We start from the raw sequence: 17,773 nt of genomic DNA on the forward strand, positions 1-17,773 counted from the left end.
AGCTCCTTTTGAAAACATTACACAGTGCGTTTTATTGTACATTACATTTTATTTACACACAATAGTAGTAGAAAAATACGGTCATTCTATTAAAAACTTGATGTGAAATATGTATAATTTTAACTGATATTTTTTAGGCATTTAAAAAATATTAATGTCGATAAATATATAATAATATGTCTTTATTATTATTTTAAGTAGCCAGATAACAAAAAAAAACCTTCCTGTGTTAATTAAAAAAAATATGCAACACGGTAATTATTGCATTATTGTTAAGTGAATATGTTAACTTTTTGTTTAATTCGTAATTGAAGAACTGCGGTAGACAAAGCGTTAAACTACTGTTTCGAGAAAACTGCGTTTAAACTGATTTTTTTTATTTTAATCTTTACCGAATTTTTTTTCGTCAGATCCAAGTGATTTTTAGCGACGCTGCAAAGAAAGAATCGAGTATTCTAAAAACACATCAGAATTTCCCGATACAACTTAGGTCCCTCTTCTATCTAGCTTTCAATAATTTGTATTATTTCCGTCTGAAAGGGTTTCCCAGTTATTATGTTAATACGACAATGAAAAAATCTATGGATTTTCATGTTTCAAATGATATACGACCAATTTAATTAAAATGAATAATCAATGGTATTACAATAGTTTTTTGGTCTAAGAAATTAGTATGCTACTAAAAATTATACATTGTATAATATAATATATTAGTTCTTTTTATCGCTATGTAATATGTTTTATAGATTTGACATTACATAGAAAATTATCGTCGATATTTGGATGGATTTTCTCATATAGACTTAAATGAAAATTATACATTTTCTTGTCATATCGAGAGCCATTTCATTTTTTTTTCAGAAATATTAATATGCCTATCAAGACAAGTTTTATAAACTGTACATGTTTGCATTTTCTTTTCAAGCATGTTACATTGATATTATTATTCCTGTGACAGAGTAATATAAGTTGATATCCCTCACTGTGATCACCGAGTAATTAATTTTCTGATTTATTATTTCGCTTTTCTTCTTCTTCTTCTTCTTCTATAAGAGTGATTTGTCGGCGAAGCAACATGGCCAAGAAAATTCCAATTATCTGAAAAAAATATTGATATACATTAATTGTTTACCTATCGATTATCTTATTACAAAACACTTTCCACACAATTAGATACATTTGTTATACAGCCAACGGCGGTTTCATAACAATACGTTCTTTAAACCTTTATTCAACATAATTGATATTCGTAGGGCTGCTGTCAAAAGTTGGAAAGTCAATAATTTAAGTATTTGGAGTTAATAATGGATTGTGTATATATATAAATATGTATGATAGAAGAAAAAAATATCATTTGGTATATAGAATATGTATATAAAGCACAAAGAAATTAGCATTTTAAAGGGCATGTCAAACTTTAAATTGCAATTACTCTATAACATGATTTCGAGACTTACCAACTTTTGGCAGTACCCCACGATATATAGATAAAAATAAAGCATAATCTATTTTTCTGTATTTCGCTTAATATTTATAAAGAAATTTATAAATTATACGTAAATAAATTTTGTGGTTAAATAATTAAGATAGTTTATCAGCTGAATTTTATTTTAGATATTTCATCCCATAAATTATGTGATATTTCAAGAATGTATAAAATTATACAAACAAAATTGTTATGCTTAATCCAAAATATGTTTTCCGTCATTATTTAAAATTTCTTGCTTTTAAATTTTCAATTCATTTGCGATAGAACTATTTCCCATTAATATTGTTTTTTTAAACGGTGGATAAGCTGATAATCTGTTGGTACCATATCAGTAGAATATGGAAGATACTCCATGACTTCCCATTTAAACAACTTTAGTTTTAGAAGAATCTTCAGTGGCGTACGCGGCATAATGTTAACTACTACACAACAAGGAAATAATATATTATCGTCGATGAAAAAACCACCAAAATCTAAATATAGTAAATCAATTATTTAAAAACCATATAACATTAATTATCATATTATTATTAATATAGTAATACTTCTAATCATTAATAAATAATCAATTACATCAGAGTAATTCCAAACACTCGTTCAAAAAAACAAGCTATTCACTTACTTACAAAAAGGGTGTACCATCATATTTGTGCTTATAGACCAGTTTTTTGACTCTACCATAAAATTTAATTCTGTTAACGGCCCACGTGCTCGTCGTAGGTCAAAATTGAGTTTTTATTGTATTTTCAAACCATGATCCTGGACACTCCTTAAACGTTGTAGATAATCTATTTATATAATTTTGAAGCCTTATTATCCTTTATAGTTATTTTAAACATTTGATGACTGCATAAAGTATTTTTGTTACATAAAATAGTATTCTTTTAAACCTCTCGTTCCAATGTTTTAGAATATAGTCATATTTCGGTACATAACTGTGCAGTGGTGTTAAGATTTTTTACGTTTAATAATTTTTAAACGCATTTATGAAACAATTAGTATAATTTATTACGAGATAATTTTGGTAAAATATTCACGATAAAAAATTATATTGATAATCTCTGTGATCCCAAATTTGACAAGAATTAGGCATTTTATTATTCAAAAAATTGGCAAGATTAACACATTTGAAGATGATTCTAAAGATACTTATTATAAGCTATGTCTTTGACCATTTAAGTGTGATAAACATCTTATGAATAATGATTGCTTTATAATAATTATTGACCTAAGAATAAGGTAGTGTTTTTTTGAAATACGCCATTTCTTTTGTCATTCCCTAGTGGTTAAGCTACAACATACGGCCGTAGCCATAAATTGACAAACTATAATTAAAGTAGATGATCACAGAGTAGAGATCACAGAGATTATCAATATAATTTTTTATCGTGAATATTTTACAAAAATTATCTCGTAATAAATTATACTAATGGTTTCATAAATGCGTTTAAAAATTAATAAATGTAAAAAATCTTAACACCACTGCACAGTTATGTACCGAAATATGACTATATTCTAAAACATTAGAGCGAGAGGTTTAAAAGAATACTATTTTATGTAACAAAAATACTTTATGCAGTCATCAAATGTTTAAAATAACTATAAAGGATAATAAGGCTTCAAAATTATATAAATAGATTATCTACAACGTTTAAGGAGTGTCCAGGATCATGGTTTGAAAATACAATAAAAACTCAATTTTGACCTTCGACGAGCATGTCCCCCCATTAATTCAACACATACAAGAACAGATACAAGCAAAATGTCAATCTTCGCAAAGAAATCCGTTACTCTTACGAATAGTATTAATTCGCTATGAAAATCATATACAATTTTATTACTTGACATCAAAAAGAAGGTCCTCATTTTGGATTACTACGCACTAGCACGGTGTATACTGTAGACCAGCGCTGTTCAACTTCTTTTAGGCCGCGGGCCATTTTTAATTTACCAAACACTTCGAGGCCAAAGAGGATAGGTTAATGAAAAGTCAGTTAATGTCAATTCATAAGTTATTTTTTATACAAAAAAAAAAAAAATAACACATAACTAGAAATAATAAAAATAATTGTGAAAGTTTTTATTCGTCATAAATTAATTACGTTTGCAAATAAAGATTATACTATTTATACGTACTTATAAGTTATTTAATGGGACCATTATGGCCTTAGTTGTTGAGAAACAATAATTTCTTTTATGTCAATATCAACATTTGTTGTGGCAAGTCTAATCATATTTTCAAGCGTGGAATCCTTCAAGCTATTTCTATATTTTGATTTTATGTATTTCATGTCAGAGAAGGCACGCTCGCAAATATAATATGTACTTCCGAGCATAAAAATGATTTGAAGTCCAAAATTTCTCATTTTTGGGTATTTTTCTATATCCAAAACTTTGAACACTTCTATTCCAGTTGCTCCACTGGATGCAATAAATGGGTCAGCCTGAAGGTCGCATTATTCCAATTGATCAACAGAGCTAATATCAATATTGAATGGATCACTGAATAAATTAATACTCAGCCTAAGTTCATCAAATTGAGAAAATTTTGTATTAAAATCTTCAATCTATCTAATTTAGGGGTGACGTTTCGCAAAATGTTTCCCGACGAATAAAACTAATTAATCATATTTATTTATTTATAACGCAATATTTTAATTCTCATCAACAAATTTATGTTTTTTTGTTGTTTATTGTTAGAAAAATTATGCAGTATATTTCTTTGTTTTGAAAAATGAAAAAGCATTTCTAATATTTCGTATTATAATGAAATGTGTTCATATATTAATGTATGATGGGTAATTTTCTCCCCGATGTTTGATGAAAAAATTGCTGTACAGCTTGCGGGCCGCAAAAAAAATGGCGGGCCGCCAGTTGGACAGCGTTGCTGTAGACAAAGTAAAATTATTCTGTATTTTACCTCAAGTATGACAATGGAGCCAGCGACCATCAAGGAAAAGGCTATTTCCTCTCGCACCCAATTTTCTATATGCCGAATACATCCCTAAAACATAGAAAAATCACTAGTTAGTATTTTAATACACCGACGTCTGTAAAAAAATAAATAAATAACCTACGTAGGTATGATAAAGTAAATTTTTGGTGTTGTACGTACGCTGAGAAAAAATATTTGTTATTTATTATCTACGTTTGATCTAAATAACAATTTATAAAAATAGGTACTTAGTTCAAACGCCCTATTTGATTTGATACATTCTAGTATAATTCGTTTACCACACGAAGGCGCATCTCCACACCGCTGACCGCGCACGCAGAGCATTTAGAAATTATTTATGTGTATAATTTTGGAACTGCGCGTTATATCCACACAACGTTCTTAGTTATTGATGCTATCGATCTGAAATCTTCACTAATTGTTCCTTGTGGTCAATTGTTGGTTATCATGACATCAATAAAAATGGTTGAAACAACTAAGCTATGGTGGATATTTCTCTTCATATACGCATTTAACAAATAATATTATCAGAAGTCGAGACCAAAAATAACATTTTCAGAAAAAACCCCATACAACGCACAAAAATCAGAAAATTTTAAGCTTTTGCAATATTAGTGTACATATGCAATCAGCTGAAAGACAAAGTTATGAACGACGAAGATGAAAAACACCAAATAAATAATCAGAGAAGCAAAAACAAAATAGTTGGGATACTTTGGCCACATAATTCGGCATGCCGAGATAATATTATGGTAAAAGAATAACGCTCTAGTTTTTTAACTAGAGAAAAAAAATCTAAAATTTTAGAAGAGACTGGTTAAGTTCAGTACCCCATCCTTACATCCATTCTTATTCTTAAGCAACGACCAACAGGAAAAAAATGGCCGAAATTATCGCCGACGTCTGATAAGAGGCTTATCTTATAACTCAAAAGGCAAGTTAGTTCTGATATATAATATCAATGACATTATTAATGGACAACGCACTCAATACAGTCGATAGCAAGTAAATTCGCGCATAGCGATATTCGCACGTGTATAAGTAGACGTCACGCAAATTCCATTATGCGATATCACGCATCGGGAATTTATAGCAATATCACCTTTATTGTAATGGCGTTAGAACAGTGTTTCCAGTGTCAATGTTCATTTGAGCGAACCCGTTCGAACCGAACCATTTGGCAGACCCGACAACAATTAGTATTGGGAATTTATAGCAATATTACCTTTATTGTGATAGCGTTAGAACAGATTATGCCATTCGGTAGACCCGACAAAAAAGTGGGTGTCATTATTTTTTTCAGATGATTCGTCCATATTAATCTCATTGTATAATATACTTTAGGTTAAAAATTTGTACTTTACTAATTTTTATAGTATACACCGGCTCTAAGGTATAGATGTAACTAAGTGTATTATTGATAAAGGGATTCTTACGTGCTTATTTCTTGCGCTGTTATATTCCTCAGGTTCTGTGGATTGACAAGAAGACTCGTGTTTTGGCTGAGGTTTTTGCCAACCTTCCTCCAGCTGTAAAATTAATTCAAACATATATTGTTCCATTAACTCTTATGTGAAAAATAAATTTCTATTCGATTTATTATTCCAGACTCCTTTACGTGGTACAGTGATTTCATTACGAGTGGTCCTTCTACTTATTATATATTATATATTTATTATATATTATATATAAAAGTCATTTACCACGTTATTCTGTTGTATTTTTCTATACATTATCAACGTTAAGTCTTGCAATAACCAGAGCTGATAGAATCCCATTTTTAGGCACCTGAATCGATTCCAGTGAAAAAATCGAACTTCGGATGAATGGTATAGGAACGCATACGGGACAGACAGACAGACAAACAAACATTAATCTATATATATATATATATAGATATTGTCCTGTGCGATGCTAACTAACTATAAGTGATTTTAATCATTAGTACAACTATTATTTTATTTATATATAAGTAAAAACGTTAAACTACATAAATATAGGGGATCATATTTACCATTCCATAGAAGACGCGAGATACGACACTTATTGGGCTTCCGTTGTGCGATATCTGAAACGAGAATGCGGAATTTTCTTATTTACCTTTCTTAAGACGTAACTAAACTAAACAAATAGACAAATGTTATTTATAAGAAATGTGACACGTCTAGGACCAAAATTGAATCAACCCCGGACGCAACCTGGATTAAGGCGCAGAATTGAAACTTCCGTATATACTTCAAATAATAAAAATAATTAATTTTCTTATTTCAAAAACCAGTGAAAATTTAATATATAGAAGATTAATACTGTTGACTGAGGGTGATTGATGTAATTTGAATTTAAATTCAAATTGATTTGAGGTTTTTACTACTCTATTTGAGTCATTTTTTGCGACCCGGGCTTAGTCTTTCAGTATCTTCAGGCACTAAGCGCACTCACCTATGGCAAATACACACTAACTACGAATACTATAGTAATATAATAATAATAGAAGGTAAAAACATTATTCCCTAAGTTATTGATCAATATAACATATTAAGTACTCGTACGTCCTTCTTCCACAAAATAAGTTTTTTGATCTGCACTGTTATCTGATGACTTTTGAAATGAATTTTATTTTATTCATCTTTCACAAAGAAAATTACTAATTGCATTTTCCGTTTTATAACTTCAGAAAATCAGGTAGATACACAAGAAAAATGAGCATAATATTCAACACAAACAACAATCCCAAGCAAGGTCGCCAATCAAAAGGCACGCGTTCCGCCTGATTTCATCACGTTTGCAAACAAACACCCGGTGGTAACGGAGAAAATTATGTAGATAGTTAAATCATGCACATGCACGAGTTCGAGATAATATCTCAAAGAAAAACTACTTTGCTAAATAAAAAGCAATGCTCATCAATGTCACTCAAATAGAGAGAATCAACGACTACGTCTATCTTGGAAACAAATGTCAATTATTAACGGTGGTATGCATGGCGAGATTGCTCGTAGAACCAAACTGGCATGGAGAGCATTTGGGCGCCTGAATAGTATCTTCAAAAGTGACAACCCATTGTGTCTTAAGCGTAAAGTGTTCAACCAATGTGTGCTGCCAGTGGTCAAGTGTCATGCGTGTGCAACATGGACTCTTAATGTAAGATAAATCCAAAAATTGCGAGATTTATTTCTGATAAAAAATCGCAAAATCAGTATCGTAGTATTGGTCAGAAAGTAACAAGACTTGTTGACGTCCCTAGTCGTATGCCCTTCAATTCACTGTTCTTGCTAGTTGTAGTGTGTTGATGGAGCAGGGGGTTGATTGCCGTGTAACACACCCTTGCATATTCTTGCAAAATACGTCATGTTCAAAGGAAAAACACATTAAACTGTATGGTGACTTCAGTATTAGGTAACTGCTTCTGAGCTATTTCTAGTCATAAAATACTTTCATGCGTCATAACCAAACGTAGGGTCTCGTGTACGCTTGATTACGGCCAGCAAAGCTATTCTACACACAAAGCGGCTATCGACGGATGTTTATCATAATATATGTAGTGAGACGGTTAATTATTGCAATACGTTCACCGTCTAAACTGTCAAAAGTGCTATGTTTTAACAGCCCCTCTATTGGCTGTGTTAACTTTTAGAGCGAGAGAGACAGTTTTGACAGTTTATACGGTTAACTTATTGGAACAATTAACCGGCTCAATATATAAATATGATAAAGTGATAATATGTATTACTTTAGCCGTCGATAGCCGCCTTGTGTATAGAATTAATAGACCCATAGATGTGGTACGAGGCGGATGTGGTTTAGTGGAGTTAACTTCAATGTTTTAATTCCTGTAATTTGTCTGCCCATCATAATGGCGTCTGGCTTAACTCTGCATCCACCACCAACATGGTGCAGAATTCATTTATGTTGACATTGAAAGAAAAAAATACTCTCAACATAATATTATTATCTAAATAAAGTGTTTATTTTATCATAAAATGGTAAATAAATTAAAAGCTATCATTAACTGACATTATTTAGAGTGCTGAGAGTTTCCGGAACGCAGCAGGAGGGTGGCACGAGACGGGGGTGTCCTTGGGAGACTCCCATCATGGACCACTTCGTCATAGCATAGTCTTCATCGCCCTTTACTCCGCAGCACTGGAACTGATAAACATAATCAACATAAATCAGCGATTCACAACCATTCTATCATTCGATGCACAAGGATCTAATATGTTTCTAGTTTTTTTTTTATCAACACGTCGTAGCTGTTTTACTTCAGGGCACACATGCCCAATGAAGGTCAAAATGTAGGTTTTATGGTAATTTTAAAGCATTCCTCAAAATCATGTTAATGCGCGTGTTTGAACATGTACCTAACCGAAAAAAAATCATTTTTTTTTAAACGGTACATGTTCAAACACGCGCGTTGACATGATCTTACTCCCTACTTCATTTATCGTTTGACAATTTATGGCTACGGCCGTATGTTGTAGCTTAACCACTGGGAAATGCCAATATAAATGGCGTATTTAAAAAAAATGCTACCTTATTCTTAAGTCAATAATTATTATAAAACAATCATTATTCGTAGGATGTTTATTACATTTGAATGGTCAAAGACATATAGCTTATAATCAGTCTATTTAGAATTATCTTCAAATCTTGCCCATCTTTTGAATAATAAAATGCATAATTCTTGTGAAATTTGGGATCACAGAGATTATAAATATATTTTTTATCGTAAATATTTCTAATATTTAAATAGTGATAAATTTTACAAATGGTTTTATAAATGCGTTTAAAAATTAATAAACCTAAAAAATCTTGCTGAAAACTGCACATGGGTGTACTGAAATATGACATTAGATCGAGAGGTTTAAAAGAATACTATTTTATGTAATAAAAATACTTTATGCAGTCATCAATATGTTTAAAATAAATATAAAAGATAATAAGACTTCAAAATTATATAAATATATTATCTACAACATTTAAGGAATGTTCAGGCTAATGCTTTCAAAATACCAAAAAATCATCATTTTGACCTTTCGAGCATGTGTGCCGAAATCCAGGAAACTTAAATATTGCTATATTAATTAAATACTTATATAATAATATGTGCGTTTTTTTCTAGAGAACCTCCAATCCTGTCAGCACTTCAAGGGAGTCACTAGATATGCCAGTGCTTTGGACATCCACGTACCTATAACCAACACTGTCGACACATGCTTTATCTATCTACATATAATAATTATTCTAAAAAAAATTGGAAAATGCACCAATTTCTTATTTAAATTACTCTTTGTTGATAAAATTTTCACTACAATTTTTGCACATTTCGGGAGATTTCAATTTGAATCGAGCATATTTTTCTAGCGAAAAATCACTTTTAAAATTGCGTTTTCGATATATTTCGGTGGTTTTATCGACATTTAAATCCATGCTGTCAAAATACTCTTTCAAGTCGCGTATTGCGTTTAATATACGCTGCCTCTAACTAATATTTTTGATGTGTTGATTTAAATCTAATAAGGCTACATTGGCGATCAACAATATAAAAAGATAAACATGTTACTTTACTGCGTGGATCATTTTGACAGTCTATAGTTACACCGATTTCGTTTGTTTTTCAGCGATAATAATAATTACTTTCAAATATCGAATCATTTGAGCTGACATGTTAAAACACAACGTAAACATTTTAGGTAGGTAAATTAAATATATAGTATAGGTAATTAATGCACAATAAATTTATCCTATGTTATTAATAGTAACAATATATTATGTTTCTTCTTTTTTATATTTTAAGTAACTATTAATGCTCAATGTTTATATTTATTAATTTGCAATTATATTTTTTCTTCTTTTACATTATAAACAACGACATTATGACACGCATGGTGTTCGCTATTTTACAACGTTTTTATTAGGTCGTATTCTTGTTTGTCTGGTGGTTATTTATCCAGTACAAAACTTGCAATCGATTTTTAAATAACTTCCCGACTAGCTAGACATTTGAAACTTTTAGAATATATCAGACCATGATGCCAATGCATTCTTTTAATACTTTTAGCCATCTTTAAGTAGAATTGAATTCATTTTCAGTTAATTCTGTTTTGTATGAAAAGTTATTTCGGAAGAAATCCGTAAAAAGTAAAACACTATTATTGTTTGCTAGGGGTCTGGGGTCCTAGCAACTAAATTATTAATATATACGTGCGTTACTATGGAAATCAATGTGAAATGTCAAAATGACATTTTAGTATTCTATGATCGTTTAAGCTAGTCAAGTCAAGTTTATATGATTCAACAGAAAATTTAAAAACATTGTATATAAAAAGTTCTTTTTATCCTGTTATTATTATCTAATATATAAAAATCAATATTTGTTTGTTTTTTCGTATTTTATATGCTGCCATACCGTTCATCTGATTGCGATAAAACTTTGTCAACGTATTGCTTGCACTTGCGCGAATAGTATAGGCTATATCTTATATATACAAATGAATGTCTGTCTGTCTGTCCCGTATGCGTTCCTATACCATTCATCCGATTGCGATGAAATTTTGGTAAGTGGTTGTATGCACACCCGCAAATATTTTTGAATTATAAAAATTATCATCTTCTTCTTCTTCATTATATCTTCTTTTATTCGTATGGTTCGTATACCATTCATCCGATTGCGATGAAACCTTCGTCAGTTGTTGTGGTAATACCCGCAAAGGTTTCTAAATTAGTACAACCATCTTCTTCTTCTTCTTCTATTCTATATTCCTCTATGTGTACGTTTCTGAATTAGTACAACTATCTTCTTCTTCTATTCGTATGCGTTTCTATACCATTCATCCGATTGCAATGAAATTTTAGTCAAATGTTGTGCTTACGCCCGCAAAGGTTTCTGAATTGATACAACCATTTTCTTTTTCTTTTTCTTCTATTCTATCTTCTTATATTTGTATGCGTTCTTATACCATCCATCCGATTGCGATGAAATTTTGACCAGTTGTTATGCGCACGCCTGCTTTCTGAATTAGTATAACCATCGTCTTCTTCTTCTATTCGTATGGGTTCCTATACCATTCATCCGATTGCAATGAAACTTTGGTGAGTTGTCGTGCGCATGCCGATAAAGATTTCTCAATTAGAAAATCATCTTCTTTTTCTATACGTATACGTTCCTATACCATTCATCTGATTACTATGAAATTTTGATCAAGTGTTGTGCTCACGCCCGCAAAGGTTTCTGAATTGACACAACCATTTTCTTCTTCTTTTTCTTCTATTCTACTTCTTCTATTTGTATGCGTTCTTATACCATTCATACGATTGCGATGAAATTTTGACCAGTTGTTGTGCGCACGCCCGCAAAGGTTTCTGAATTAGTACAACAATCTTCTTCTTCTTCTATTCGTATGTTTTCCTATATTATTAATCCGATTGAAATGGAACTTTGGTGAGTTATGCGCATGCCTACGAAGATTTCTGAATTAGAAAATCATCTTCTTTTTCTATTCATATGCGTTCCTATACCATTCATCCGATTGCAATGAAACTTTTGTCAATTGTTGTGCGCACACCTGCAAAATTTGTATTATCTAAAATACAAAGTTTGTTGCTTGTTTTTTCTATCCAATTTTGATTTTTTTTTACTACATATTAATAACATTAATAACGTTTGCATATTTTGGATTCGATTTTAATTTAGTGTTCTTTTGTTTGATCTTTACTCCTATTAGAATTATTTTCATATTGCCATATTGCATTACACAGATATTTTAATATTAAACAAAATAATTACCTCTTATTATTTTTTAAATATCTAAGATAAATATAACCACGAAGCGACCCTGTGCGAAGCTGGGTACTTCAGCTAATTGCCTATAAATAAAATGTATGCTTATAGGCAAATAAAATAGTCAATTATGACCATTTTATGCCATAATCACTATAAGTAAGTACTTACATAATATAATATTTTTTAAATACATTTTCTTAACTTTCTTCAACACCATCATTTGCATTCGTGTGGTCAAATAGGAGAATATGTGTAGCCATTATCATCAATCCACTGCTTGACAAAGTTCATTCCTTTTAGACATAATATACATTCCTTCATTATTTATCAACATTTGTTTCGATATGAACATCCTACACCGGGAAACCTTATAGTATTTAAGGCCAGAATTGTAATTCAAAACATGATTTTTTCCATGGCTCTATCTATGGCTGCAAGCATTTATTTTTTATAGACAATGAAATAAAATAATGTTTAAAATTATTTTTTACACTGCTAACCTTCTTTTATTATCTAAATAAGACCTGTGGGAGATTAATATCCACTTTATATTGGATATCTTTATACGATAATCACATATTATATTGCTTTATATTCGAATGATTGAAATAGGGACCATCAGTTGTTTATTCTCCCAAGGTGCAGAACCAACCTTCCACTGGTAATGCCAATTGGGAGAGCGATAACTATGTCCAACGAAATTGCTTCGGGTGTTGATATATTCCACCTACGTGAGAATGAGTTTAGGTGGATGTTGTTTTATAAATTCTTAAAACAGGGTCTGCTTAACTCATCCGGTGTACTTCCTTGTACCTATCTAATTTATCTACTGATATATCTCTTTTTTTTATGTAATACTGTTATAGTTATATATCTCTGTTTCTAAATGTTATGTTGTGAACGTCTTAAACTTATAATTTGTAATATCCACAATATGTTAAAAAAATAAATAAATTGAAATAAAAAAATTGAAAAAATGTATAATTAATTTAACATATTTAAATGCACGTGATTTTACGAAAAAATATATATACCTCTACATATCATGTATCAAAATATCAAACTGTCTGAGGTGAATGAAAATCCACCCCGAAGGGAAAACTACCACACCGCCAATGAATATATTTTTTTTATTAGATTTACTTCACAATTTTATAAAAAATCAGCGACATGTCATTACAACGCCGTCTGCAAGGCCTATTGAGACAGCTAGGTATCGCCAGCTGGCTTTGCTAGTACATTTTAATTTAATAAACTATTTCTTTTATTCAACGAATTTTTATTTATTTACAAGATTTGAGCAAGTGACATTATATTTATATTTAATACACGTAATTTTAAAGCACCTCACCAAAAACTATATGTGCGTAAATTCAATGGTTATAGGTTCAAGTTCCATCGGGGGATGTATTTTAAAAAAATATTTTTGTAGTGTATCTCTGAGGTGTTTTATGTATAATATGTAATTTAATGTTTATTAAAGATTATTTAGTAAAAAAATATTCAGTAAGTGGAGTTTATAATTGACTCGTAATTAAAATATTTACCACAATATAATATTCTACGATAATTATCTTCAATAAAGCATCCGTGATCATTCTTTTGCGTTTAATAAAATGCTAAAATATAATAATTGAAATATCTCGTTTATATTATTATACACACTACTAGCGATAGCCCCCGATTTTTTCAGCGTAAAATACGACGAAAGTAGACGGAAATACAGAATGAAGAAAAAGACTGATTCGATTTCAATATAATTTATTCATCTTTATACGTTTTATTCCACATTGCATTTTGAATCGGCATTGTGTTTATTTATAAATTCTGCGAAAGATAATGCATCTTTTTAAATAAGAAGATAACATTTAAATATAATTTCGTTATTCAAAAATAAATGTTTTAAGAGAAGATAATAATTATGTAGTCAATAGGTGTCCATTTTTGATCGCACAAATTTACGCTTATTCTATTTTATAACGTTTTTATTAGCTCGTATTCTTGTTTGTCCGGTGGTTGTTTGTCCAGTACAAATCTTGCAATCGATTTTTAACTAACTTCCCGACTAGCTAGACATTTGAAACTTTTATAATATATTAGAACACGATGCCAATACATTATTTTAATACTCTTAGCAATCTTTAAGCAGAATTGAATTATTTTTCAGTTAATTCTGTTTTGTATGGAAAGTTATTTCAGAAAAATCCGTAAAAAGTAAAAGACTATTATTGGTTGCTAAGGCCGTGGTCTTAGCAACTAAATTATTAATATATACGTGCGTTACTATGGAAATCAAAATGACATTTCAGTATTCTATATTTGTTTGTTTGTTTTTTATTTACTTCATATCAAGTACAAGTTTGAGCATATTGATCATAATAATTCAACAGAAAATTTAAGAACGTTGTATATAAAAAGTTCTTTTCATCGTGTAATTATTTGAAATATACATATCCGTGATATGTGAATTTGATAGTTTCTACAATTGATAAAAAAAATATAATCGTTTTAATGTATATCGTCCTCCGATTCTTCGTATAACATCTCCAATAGTAAATAATGTGAGTAGGTATGTTTTTGAATAAACCGTTGCATGATTTGATGAGAATATATTTATAAAAAAAACACAACTTCATGGATTGACATCGGCAGTCATAATATTTGGCTAGTGCAAATTAGAAAATCCTCATTTCATTTCATGACTTATTACAACGTTTTTATTAACTCGTATTCTTATTAGTCCGGTGGTCGTTTATCCGGTACAAATCTTGCAATCGATTTTAACTAGCTTCCCGACTGGCTAGACATTTGAAACTTTTAGAATATATCAGAACACGATGCCAACGCATTCTTTTAATACTTTTAGCCATCTTTAAGCAGAAATGAATTCATTTTCAGTTAATTCTGTTTTGTATGGAAAGTTATTTCAGAAAAATCCGTAAAAAGTAAAAGACCATTATTGGTTGCTAAGGTGGTGGTCCTAGCGACTGAATTATTAATATATACGTGCGTTACTATGGAAATCAATATGAATGTCAAAATGACATTTCAGTATTATTTCTATCAAGTACAATTTTTTTTTGATCGTTTAAGCTAGTCAAGTCAAGTTTATATGATTCAACAGAAAATTTAAAAACGTTGTATATAAAAAGTTCTTTTTATCTTGTAATTATTTTTTCAATCCTAAAACGTGGCAATCCTGGACAAATTACATTTAACTGCATATTATTGTAAAACGAAGATAGAACATTTACTTTTACTTATCTTTATTTACCTTAGCGTTTCAATGAAAATCACAGAAATCATAAATTGCCGCATAATTGCTTTGACGCCTTCCATTTTTGCTTAATATTTTTGCCATTTTTTTTAAATTCGGGACCCCCCCTGTGCGCACTCAATGGATCGATAAATCCGCGCATGAGTATAATATTCTATGTTCCTTTAACTCATCTCATTCAATAGATGACATGACTTCTACAGTCACATGTTAAAGTGTACTCATTCACGTTCCGATCACATGTATTTTCTCTGAGACCTTAAACATTATATAATGTTGATACTCTGATTTTCTTGATAAAACCACAGACCGACTAGTACAAATAATCTAAATTAGCGACAAATCGAAACAACTCCCAACAGATGCACTTAAATTAGTATAATATAATCTAGCAACGAGCAACGATAATGTTCACTTGATAATGAGTGAGCTATGATTATTATTACCAATGAAATTACCAAACTGAACATAATATAAATTAACAAACTATTTTCTACAATCAACGAATAATTCAAAATATTCTCATTCGCTGCGGACCTTTTAATTAATATGTAATTACCAACATTTGAATAACATGCTTATTATATCTAATGGCCACCTAATGGGCAACGCATCAGTTGCGTTGGACATAGTGAATGGATATTCCATTATTCCATAATATTAAACAAACATAATTTAAAAACACCTCAGAAATTTGAAAACACCTAGCTACTAGAAAAAAATCGACAGGCCTCGAACCCGCATCCACCGGATTCCTGCAATATGTTTTTATAATTGAATCACATGCGTCCCACCTAATTACGAAATTAAGTAGTATTATTTATTTATTATCTTACAGCGCTTAGCAAGTTGCCTTCATTTTGGTAATGGGCTTTTGTGTTTTAAATTTAGACATCGCGCGATTTTCATGCGATAGTTGGAACTTGTGCAATATATGCGCCTGCGCAGTAGAACGATAGTGGCTGGAAAAAATACGAACAACACCGCGGAGAGCATTTACATACTATTGGTGCCAGTAAATCAATGCATGTGTAAAGACGCTATTAATGATCAAATTCGTCACATCCGGGAGATGTATACCACTTATATTATTAATCTATTTAAATTTACCGAGTAAATCCGACAGGTGGCTAAAATCTGGTGGGTTGAACTGATTTGCAGAACAAAGAAACGCCGTACCCTCGAATATTATTAAATATTGTTACTCTTTCTATGATTATAATTTTGGTAAACAGATTTCAGACTTCAAAGCATGGCATGGAAAGGTGAATGAATGTTGGGCATAAGACGGAAAGACCATAAAAGAAACCAAGGAATAAGAAAGCAATAACTGGACTAACCGCCATTTTGGGATTCAAGACGTTACATCTGCCGTGATTTCAAGCAAAACACCCAGTAAGCCATGATTTTAGAGTACATAACGAACGTATTTCAGCTAATCATTCAAGTTTTTCATTCAAAATCTCACGGACCAATTTTAATTATATAATTATTATGCCCATACGGAGAATAGTCATACCTCATGCATGGTGGATTGTAGAGCCACGTGAATGTAAATCTAGTATGAAGCAGATACTAATTTGCGGCCGCACCGATGAGATCTCATAATATGTTTAACTATACAAATAGGTACACAGCATGAATTCATAGAATCCAATATATGGCTATCCATCATGAAGACTCAGTCATAATTTCAATGTTATGTAGTTAGGAAGCATAATATGTCCGGCAAATTATGCAAAACCACGTGTCCGAAAACAAATTTTGAATCATTGCAGATGACAGAAAATCATTAAAACCCTTTAGCTACTATAATTTTTTCAAATTCCCGCTGAGAAATGCTACATTTTATATAAATATTATTCATAAAACATATGGTATTAATCAGCTAGAGTGCGGGAAATTAATATCAATAACACTAGTAATTAAAAATTCAAACAATCACAATAATCACTATCAGTCGATGAACAATTGCCTATTTTTACAATAACATTTATAATAGTGAAAATATTGCTTCAAGATCGAATTAAAACTTGCAGTAGGTACCATTGGATTAAATAAAAGGTTGCCTAATTGTCTGACAATTTTCCAGGCAGATGAATCTACACTCCTGTGCTCTTTTTATAATTTGTCACACCCGCATTTTTCCAGTGCTAGATTTCGAAAGACGATACTAGCCATTCTAATAGTTAGCCAGCGGACCTAAATATAGTTTAAACTTTACTCCCGGGAGTATAATTTCGATAGTTATATTGATTAGATCTTTTA

Source organism: Rhyacophila brunnea, unplaced genomic scaffold (assembly GCF_057557595.1).
Source record: "Rhyacophila brunnea isolate RB1 unplaced genomic scaffold, BYU_Rbru_1.0 scaffold_18, whole genome shotgun sequence".
Taxonomy (NCBI): domain Eukaryota; kingdom Metazoa; phylum Arthropoda; class Insecta; order Trichoptera; family Rhyacophilidae; genus Rhyacophila; species Rhyacophila brunnea.